The 10,264-nt window shown below is 45.3% G+C and overlaps 1 long non-coding RNA gene across 2 annotated transcripts; it reads right to left on the bottom strand.

Moving 5' to 3' along the window:
• Positions 1 to 1,568: 1,568 nt before the first annotated feature.
• Positions 1,569 to 9,598, bottom strand: LOC135830121 (uncharacterized). Of its 2 annotated transcripts, none has more exons than XR_010555993.1 (6): positions 8,951 to 9,598; positions 6,955 to 7,112; positions 5,954 to 6,029; positions 5,331 to 5,494; positions 4,660 to 4,714; positions 1,569 to 3,131 (listed from the first exon to the last, which is right to left on the bottom strand). It is a non-coding gene; the product is annotated as an uncharacterized LOC135830121 (long non-coding RNA). The 2 variants fall into 2 exon arrangements; XR_010555994.1 differs by having other exon boundaries at positions 1,827 to 2,619.
• Between the last annotated feature and the right edge of the window lie 666 nt (positions 9,599 to 10,264).

Here is a 10,264-nt window from a genome sequence, read left to right on the forward strand (position 1 = left end):
TAGAAGACTGTACTAGTCTAGGAGACTGTACTAGTCTAGGAGACTGTACTAGTCTAGGAGACTGTACTAGTCTAGGAGACTATACTAGTCTAGGAGACTGTACTAGTCTAGGAGACTGTACTAGTTTAGGAGACTGTACTAGTCTAGGAGACTGTACTAGTCTAGGAGACTATACTAGTCTAGGAGACTGTACTAGTCTAGGAGACTATACTAGTCTAGAAGACTGTACTAGTCTAGGAGACTGTACTAGTCTAGGAGACTGTACTAGTCTAGGAGACTGTACTAGTCTAGGAGACTGTACTAGTCTAGGAGACTGTACTAGTCTAGGAGACTGTACTAGTCTAGGAGACTGTACTAGTCTAGGAGACTGTACTAGTCTAGAAGACTGTACTAGTCTAGGAGACTGTACTAGTCTAGGAGACTGTACTAGTACTCTAGAAGACTGTACTAGTCTAGGAGACTGTACTAGTCTAGGAGACTGTACTAGTCTAGGAGACTGTACTAGTCTAGGAGACTGTACTAGTCTAGGAGACTGTACTAGTCTAGGAGACTGTACTAGTCTAGGAGACTGTACTAGTTTAGGAGACTGTACTAGTCTAGGAGACTGTACTAGTCTAGGAGACTGTACTAGTCTAGGAGACTGTACTAGTCTAGGAGACTGTACTAGTCTAGGAGACTGTACTAGTCTAGGAGACTGTACTAGTTTAGGAGACTGTACTAGTCTAGGAGACTGTACTAGTCTAGGAGACTGTACTAGTCTAGGAGACTGTACTAGTCTAGGAGACTGTACTACTAGTCTAGGAGACTGTACTAGTCTAGGAGACTGTACTAGTCTAGGAGACTGTACTAGTCTAGGAGACTGTACTAGTCTAGGAGACTGTACTAGTCTAGAAGACTGTACTAGTCTAGGAGACTGTACTAGTCTAGGAGACTGTACTAGTCTAGGAGACTGTACTAGTACTCTAGAAGACTGTACTAGTCTAGGAGACTGTACTAGTCTAGGAGACTGTACTAGTCTAGGAGACTGTACTAGTCTAGGAGACTGTACTAGTCTAGGAGACTGTACTAGTCTAGGAGACTGTACTAGTCTAGGAGACTGTACTAGTCTAGGAGACTGTACTAGTCTAGGAGACTGTACTAGTTTAGGAGACTGTACTAGTCTAGGAGACTGTACTAGTCTAGGAGACTGTACTAGTCTAGGGGACTGTACTAGTCTAGGAGACTGTACTAGTCTAGGAGACTGTACTAGTCTAGGAGACTGTACTAGTCTAGAAGACTGTACTAGTCTAGGAGACTGTACTAGTCTAGGAGACTGTACTAGTCTAGGAGACTGTACTAGTCTAGGAGACTGTACTAGTCTAGGAGACTATACTAGTCTAGGAGACTGTACTAGTCTAGGAGACTGTACTAGTCTAGGAGACTGTACTAGTCTAGAAGACTGTACTAGTCTAGGAGACTGTACTAGTCTAGGGGACTGTACTAGTCTAGGAGACTGTACTAGTCTAGGAGACTGTACTAGTCTAGGAGACTGTACTAGTCTAGGAGACTGTACCAGTCTAGTTGCGCAAGGAGGGGGCTAATCTTCTCGCAGAAAAGGGGGAAAAGGGGAGAAAAAGGGGGAAAAAGAGGGGGAAAAGAAGAGCGGGAAATTGAAAAAGAGGGGGTAAAGAATGGCGGGAAAAGGAAAAAGAGGGGGAAAAGGATGGCGGGAAGCATCCACCGTTTGAATGTGCATACATCTAAAGTGAGGCTTTTTCCAGGCTCTGCACAAGTACACGTCCACCACGGCCTCTCGCAGCCTCCTCCTCTTCCTCTCCCCCCCCCCCCCCATCACACACAATGTGCCGATTATCCTAATATCAACTATCCAAATGATTAATTATCCAAAATAATTGCTTGCATTTAATTGAGGGGTAGAAGATGAGTTTCAAGTTGTTGATTTTCGTCGCTCAGGGCACCATTGAAGCGATTCACAAGATGTATTACAACAGGTTTGAGTCAAAATGTGTAATAATAGTGTCATTAATTTAGAGGAGCTTGAGTGCACCTAGTTCCTATTGCACTGCTGAAGAGAATGAAAATGATGAAAACATGCTGGAATATGCATGATTTGGATTGATGTGTGACTACTCTCTTATCCGAACATTCTTCTCATCTGAACCCTCTGGAGACAGCCCGCGTCCCGAGGGGTGGGGATAATCGGCACTCTCCTGTACATCTAATTCTATTCTTAAATTATATACATATTGTTGCTGCCGGGAATGAGAAAACACATCCCAGGTAAGGATACGCCCCTCAAGGAAACACAGCTGGTGGATTCCAACAGTCAGGGGCGTCGCACACGGTACGGTCACTACAGTATTGACCGTACCACTTTTTGCCCCAGATACCCCGTGAATCAACAAAATACACTGATCTGGGATCTAAAATTCCAAAATTTTCGGCTCAGCCACCACTCCCCCACGAGTCAATTGTACTTCAGATGGCTGACCGTACCACACTAAAATACCTTCCGACGCCCCTGACAGTGGTATGAAACTCATACACAATCAATTAGAAAATAAACCTTTGTTGGTGAAACAAAGTTGGGCGAGAGTATGATGTTCAAGTAAAACAATACTAAAGTGCCGTAACGTGAAGAAAGGAACGTAGCGCACAAGTTAATGAAGATAAATTCACATACAGAACACAATATGCCCAGATGTGGAAATTTAAGTCAAGATGAGCAGAATATACGCACATGCAAACACATACGCACACACAAGCGTGTGCACACAAACGCAAACACACACACACACATACGCGCACACACACACACACACACACACACACACACACACACACACACACACACACACACACACACACACACTGTTGGCTGCTATAATGCGATGGCCTAGACAGAGGAAACAAAGTTTACACAAACAAATTCCTACTCTTTCTCTTTCTTTGTCTTCTTCTTCTTCTTCCTCATATTCGATTCAAGGCAGGCTCTTCTATTTTTTTGCTTCGGCCAACCTCGTTTTGGGATCTGACCCACTTTATTGGGGCAGTACAGGTACCCTGAACCTGAGAGTGTCCTTCTGATGTCATCGCTCTCCTACATTTTCTGCACGTCTATATTATTCTTTCTACGAGGACAGCAGAAGGACAGAAACAAAGACATCCACACCATTTTTAAGACTGCATCTTCCAAAGAACACATCGAAAAGCAAATTCTATACGCCAAGCATCAGTTCACGCCGTAACAAATCTCCACGCTATGAAAAATTCGATCGAATGCCTGGTGGGAGATGCTTTTTAAAAGGCTTGCATACATTTTCACAAAAGACATTGTTGTGGCTGCCACCGGATTCGTACAAGAATATGTCAACTTCTAATCAAGGACTGTAATAAGTTCTGCCTTAAATATTAAAGGGGAAGTCTGCTGAATTTTTTTAATTTCAGGACCCGTAGATTTGGGGCGCTGAGTTGAATGTTCTTTTCCAAGGAGGCTGCGGTCCATGGTTCGTCAGATACGCCAAATCGAACATGAGCGAACGCGAGCACGCAGTCTACCTGATCCAGGTGATAAGGTCACAGTGTGCAGCCAGGTAGCCACACCATCTATTTGTGTGCAAAATGGCCAATATTCAAAACGCGTTCGATTTGAGAACCATCTGTTGCAGCTTCTCCGGACCAAGAGCATTCGACTCACTGTTACAAGCCCTACGTACCCTGTGATTTTCAGCTCGGCAAAATTTGAGGATATCCCGTTTTAGCCGTTTCCGATTTGGACTTTTTACATCCGCTGGCTTCTGCGTGCATGCCATAGTCAACAAACATACGGAACACTACACTACAGTACTGCCGGGCGCCGAAGAACGGGGTCAGGGTTCTAGCCTAGCCCGTTCTCATTTTTAGCGAACACAGCAGTTTCGTTCTTATTCGATGGTACAGTCTTACATGCACATTTATGCATCTGAGTGTACATCATATTCATATTGTACATTACGTTTCTACCTAGACCGTTCTTAAAAAATGGCGAAATTATAGCCTGGCCGTTCATCGGCGGTCCGTTCTTCGGCGCCCGGCGGTAGTAGTAGTACATGACTACACCCGCACTGCTGTGCTAGCGCTACGTGAGTCGTGTGGTAGATCTAAATGTACAAGAGACTAGTCAATACACGGACGTGTCATGTACTGCACCCGGTATGTAGTTAGAGAAGGTGTGCTCCTCCGGGCCGGTGATTGTGCTTTGAGAAAGAAATATTTTAGTTTTCCGCTTGGAATAGTCCAGCCTTATTTATGCTACAACGATGAGTCTACAACCGTGACAAGCGACAAAACCGCGAACAGCTCCCGGACCTAAAACGTTCAGATCCCGAAGTGTTGTGAGCCTTGAATCGAAGAGTCGTGTCCGTGGTTCCAAGAACCTGCATTGTATATCCAATCGAGCAGCGTCTGAGCTATGTTTGCACCAAAAATCGTGAAATTTTCCACTGTATCATGGAAATGCCACACCCTGCAGTCCCGCGGTTACCATATTTTACCGGTATAAGTCGACTTATTGAATTTAATTCAGTGCAAACAGGAATTTCGGATAATTGACCGTTTGGACAGTTGACATTCGGATAATCGGCATTCTACTGTAATCCTAGTGCATGCAATGAAACATACTTGACTGTTGGGGAGTCTTGCTGCGTCAGTGCAAACTGGCAGTTAATGCTAGAAGCTGCAGTAAACAACATCACATGTAGAAAATATAGAAAAGCAAATACAACTGAACTTTGATACAGTTGAACATCGATTATCCGCACATCGACTATCCGACCATTCGATTATCCGTAACAGTTTTTTTGGGCGCACGTGCCGTAGAGTACGCACTGTGCATGTAGTGAGCCATTCAAAAAATACGAAAATTTTGAAAAGTAGCACTCTATTCTATTTACAATGTACATGTACATGTATTTACAGTGTGTTTTCTTATCCGGAACATTTGCCTTATCTGAACACCGCCTGACAGTTGTCTGCCCAGAGGTGGTCGGATAATCGATGTTCAACTGTACTGGAAATTACAGATCTGCTGCCCGCATCCACATGTCCATATTCTACATGTGCGATTGATCCTGCAAGATCTTCACTGCCCGTCTAATTGAGGATGGCACCCCGAATAGAACAGGCCGCTTCTAAACCAATCCAAGACCCAGGTTGGTATACTCCAGCAACCGGGCAAAGACCTGTCACCCATCCATGACCCATCAGCCCATCTCCTTATGCTCACATTTTGGTGTAGTAGTTGAGCACCTGTCCTTCCTTCATCAAGTGGATATCCTAAGCATGTTACTTACCGCTGGTATATCTCTGCACATCCATCTTGACTGGTTGTCAAGTCCCTTTCCGGAGAGGTAGAGTGGATGGTAGGGTCAGTGCAGTCCTGGCCACGCCATGAGAAAGAAGACATTTTCCCATCAGGAGAAGGCCAACATCCTCCCTCTGGGTAGTGCCTTGATACCTGCAGTGCAGTGCAGTAACATTAAACTGCAATTGAAACTGTCTCCATGCCATTGTTAAGCCCAGTTCACATTCGACGGGGCGCAACGGGACGCGACATAAGGATCGACGGGAAACGCCGGGACGGTCACCCCGTCACGGACTGTGCCTTATGACTCGCACCATTCGCTGTTGAACATCGCAAAGACTGGAGCATGTCGTGTCGTACGAATTGTACAAGATTTTACAGCTCACCCCAGCCGTCACAGGCCCTTACGTCCCGTACCGTCAGCGTTGCGTCGAAAGAGAACTAGGCTTTAGAAAGATTACGTGTTGGTATGTGCTCCTAATTACACACAAATATACAAAAGGTATATAAAGAGAAAGCATGATCCACCCCATCATTGACACCAACAGCCCGGCACAAGAGCAGCAGCACCTGCATTCTATTAACCCAAAGTTCATCTGCGAATATACTCACAGAGTCGTCTCCTTTACTGTGCCCGACCTTAGAAGAAAACAACACAGCAACGTAGTGTTGGTTTCGGTGAGGGCTTCTACGTTCACATGAACACACAGAAAAGCACAATATATTTCCAAACAGACGCCAACTAGTACATGTATAACCAAACAGCAACGACAACACCACAAAGACCTAACAGTCTCTTGAGCACAAAGTGTCTGGGATAAAAAAAAGAGCAGAAGTTCACCATCGACACTGGTATTATAAAACTTTCTACAACTGCTGCAGAGGCAGCAGCAGGATTCTAGTGCCCGGACCCAAAGCTCATCTGAGAATTTTCGCCATTGATACAAAGCAACGACCATGGTAGCAGCAGAGAGTAACAGCAGCAGCCGTTTGAGCAGCAGTATCAGCAGTCTCCAGCTTCAAGGGATTGACCTAGCAAATTTTACAGTAACATGAAAAGTGCAACTGCACTCTTTCCGGCACCAAATATGCCATGCTGTCCCCCGCTGCAAAATAGAGGACAACTCTCAACTGTCGCCAACACCTTGGCCCAGAGGGAGTCTTTCCTTCGACATTCGCCCCGGCCAAAGAAGGTCAAAACCCAAGTGGTGTAATCATGTATCTGCTTCTCCTATCGAGACACTGGCAAGGCTTGTATAGGCATGATAAATTGATAATACTGTATGCATATAACAAAGGCAAACGCACATACGCACAAACTCACGTCCATGCACATGTGCACGGACGGTGTCGTTGGCGTACACACACACACACACACACACACGCGCGCGCCCACGCCCACGCATGCACAGGACAAAGGCATGTGCAAAGGAGCATGCTCATAAAAGCACAGGACAGGCACACGACTGATCTACGGATGTATCACGACATTGAAGGGACGGAGCTTGCAGCAAGCCTTCACCCTCTGGAGATTCCTGAAATACATAAATACATGTCAGCAGTAAATAGTTGCAGCATAAACATTTCCACGGGGACTGTGCAGCTTCACTAACCTTAACTTCAGTCTCCCCAGAATGCAGCAATCAGACAACGGCTACGAAGAGGTGCAGGAAATTTGAACAACTGTTTCAAAAGCAGTCCTCCAAGCCTTCTGCACCAACAGGTGATTCAGTTCGTGCTCTTATACCATCCTGGCAGGTAGAGACATTTTCTAATAACACGAAGAGCACAATCATCAAGGTGGGCAAATCCTCAAGAGAGAGTGCACCCTAACTTACACTACAAATCATTTACTGGACACTACTGGACAGAGCGTCCAGTCCATTCAGTCCAGGGGAGAAGAGGCAAAGGCATAGGGCTCCTGAGAAGATGAAAGGGCAACACATTATCATTACTACATTAATTTTATTATTGGGGGCAGACGTCTTCTCTGTAAAATATGAGGACGAAAGGCACATCAGTACTCACATCCCTGCTCATATCACTGCTCATCCCTGTCCTCTACGAGGGCAATGCATTTAGGGCTGAAACAAGTATACAGATAACTCGCAAACCGATCGTTTTAAGAGCGCAATCGATAATCGTTAGGGTTCAAAGCGAATGCAAACGATTTTTTATGCATGCATACCAGTGGCAGTATTCTAGCCCTTGCCCTCCATCCAATTGTGGATACGAGTGCAATTGGTACTTTCAAGCGCAGTAATATTGATGCGTGGCTATGAAAGAGATCGGGAGTCAAGACGGTATCTTTTCGATTGATTCGTTGCGGAAGTTGGTGATAAGAGCTTCAAGCCAAAGGGTGACGACAAGCCTGATTCTTCGTTCTAGAAACAACAACATGAACTCCTCTAGTTCATATTGATAAAGCCTAGTTCAAATTCGACGGGACGCGGCGTAAGGATCGATGGGAAGCGACAGGACGGTCTGACGGCGTCCAATGTGAACACCAGGAACGGGAACGCAACCATACTACCGTACGGATCGGGAAGTGTTGGATCAGTTCAACTTTTCATACCGTAGACGGGCATAGACGGAGACGCAAGCGTACAAAACGGCTGCATTTTGAGTGAGAACAGGAGGCGGCGGCGTGCGCCATCCACTCCCGATTCGTACTGGGAAATTTTTAGGATTTCGAACACTGCGCTTCCCATGATAACTCGCAGAATGGCTAACACGACTTGAGTTGAATTTTAGCAAGATAAGATCTCATGTCACTTATGGTATTTAGGGATAGTTTAGGAGAATGACAGATGAACTGTTTTATCATTTCCTAGGGCTACTATTCGAATGGCACAACTTTCAGGGCTACTTTTTTGTCTCCATGAAAAACTGGTATTGTGAATTTGATTTCGCTTCATTCAAGGTGAAATAATTGAAAAGAAGTCCCGAAAAACAAGAAATAAGGTCCGAAAGTCACCCCGTCACGGACTGTGCCTTATGACTCGCGCCGTTCGCTGGAGAACATCGCAACGACTTCAGCATGTCGTGTCGTACGAATCGTAAAAGGTTTTACAGCTCACCCCAGCCGTCCCGACAGGCCCTTACGTCCTGTACCGTCAGTGTTAAGTCGAATGTGAACTAGGCTTTAGACCAGTCAGATGTCTACAGGTGTCGACACAATTGCCTGAAATGTTTACAGAATACCAAACACTGAGCGGTAGCCTGGGTATATTTAGAGTGTTTGACTGGTGGCCACAGCTAATGTAGCAAAGGCATCATGGAATTTCTTCATAGTCTTGTGTTCGAGGTGCACGACTACAGCCGGAAAGAATCTATAATTATGAACCAACAATTATAATTGATCTCAATGTCTCAGTACTCATACTCCTTGTCAGTTTTGTGCTAGATTGTGCACGTCTGACTATTCGAAATCTGGTTTAGTTGGTGGACTCGATTGCATAACTTGTGCCCACATTTTTCTATGTTACAATGATATTCATCGCTAAAGAGATTGGTTGATCGCTTGGAGTTATTGAATGATCGTTTCAGCCCTAATTTATTTTCACCCTGGCCACAGCACTAGGCGAAATTCTCTGACACGGCCTTTACCTGCATCCACTGCTCTTTCGCATCACGACGAAGGACATGCAGGGGTTCTCTCTGAGCAGAGGAAAGTAGCCATCGCCACCACCACCATCACCATTCACCGACAATACTAGAGAGACTATTTTCCCCGTCGTGGGTACTTCCAATAAAGTAATTCCACTTACATAGGTACCGTCAGCGGCGCCACCATGTTCCCAACAGTGTATTCCTATCGTGGGTACTTCCACGGGCAATAAATTCGGCTCGTGCTGTCACTCGCAAGCCATCAAATTCCTATCTCCCTTGCGCGAATTGCCTCTGCAAACAAAATTATTTCAATGATTGGATTAATTCAGTTCTTTTCGCTCGTGCACGTCACGCCGGGTGCACTGCGCGCGGCCCATCTCCGCCCGTACATTGTTTCATCTTGTTTCATCTTGTTTCATCTTGTTTCATTCGCGGCCCATCTACGCCCGTACTTCGAGTTTCATTTGGTTTCATCTTGTTTCATCTTGTTTCATCTTGTTTCATTTTGTTTCATTTCGTTTCATCTCGGCCCCATCTGCGCCCGTACATTGGCGTTTCATCTTGTTTCATCTTGTTTCATCTCGTTTCATCTCGTTTCATCTTGTTTCATCTGTTTCATCTGGGGGGAAGACGGGCCTGTCAACCTTGCGCGTACTAGTCTAGGAGACTGTACTAGTCTAGGAGACTGTACTAGTCTAGGAGACTGTACTAGTCTAGGAGACTGAACTAGTCTAGGAGACTGTACTAGTCTAGGAGACTGTACTAGTCTAGGAGACTGTACTAGTCTAGGAGACTGTACTAGTCTAGGAGACTGTACTAGTCTAGGAGACTGTACTAGTCTAGGAGACTGTACTAGTCTAGGAGACTATACTAATCTAGGAGACTCTACTAGTCTAGGAGACTGAACTAGTCTAGGAGACTGTACTAGTCTAGGAGACTGTACTAGTCTAGGAGACTGTACTAGTCTAGGAGACTGTACTAGTCTAGGAGACTGTACTAGTCTAGGAGACTGTACTAGTCTAGGAGACTGAACTAGTCTAGGAGACTGTACTAGTCTAGGAGACTGTACTAGTCTAGGAGACTGTACTAGTCTAGGAGACTGTACTAGTCTAGGAGACTGAACTAGTCTAGGAGACTGTACTAGTCTAGGAGACTGTACTAGTCTAGGAGACTGAACTAGTCTAGGAGACTATACTAATCTAGGAGACTCTACTAGTCTAGGAGACTGAACTAGTCTAGGAGACTGTACTAGTCTAGGAGACTGTACTAGTCTAGGAGACTGTACTAGTCTAGGAGACTGTACTAGTCTAG

Source organism: Sycon ciliatum, chromosome 13, assembly GCF_964019385.1.
Source record: "Sycon ciliatum chromosome 13, ocSycCili1.1, whole genome shotgun sequence".
In the NCBI taxonomy this organism is placed as follows: domain Eukaryota; kingdom Metazoa; phylum Porifera; class Calcarea; order Leucosolenida; family Sycettidae; genus Sycon; species Sycon ciliatum.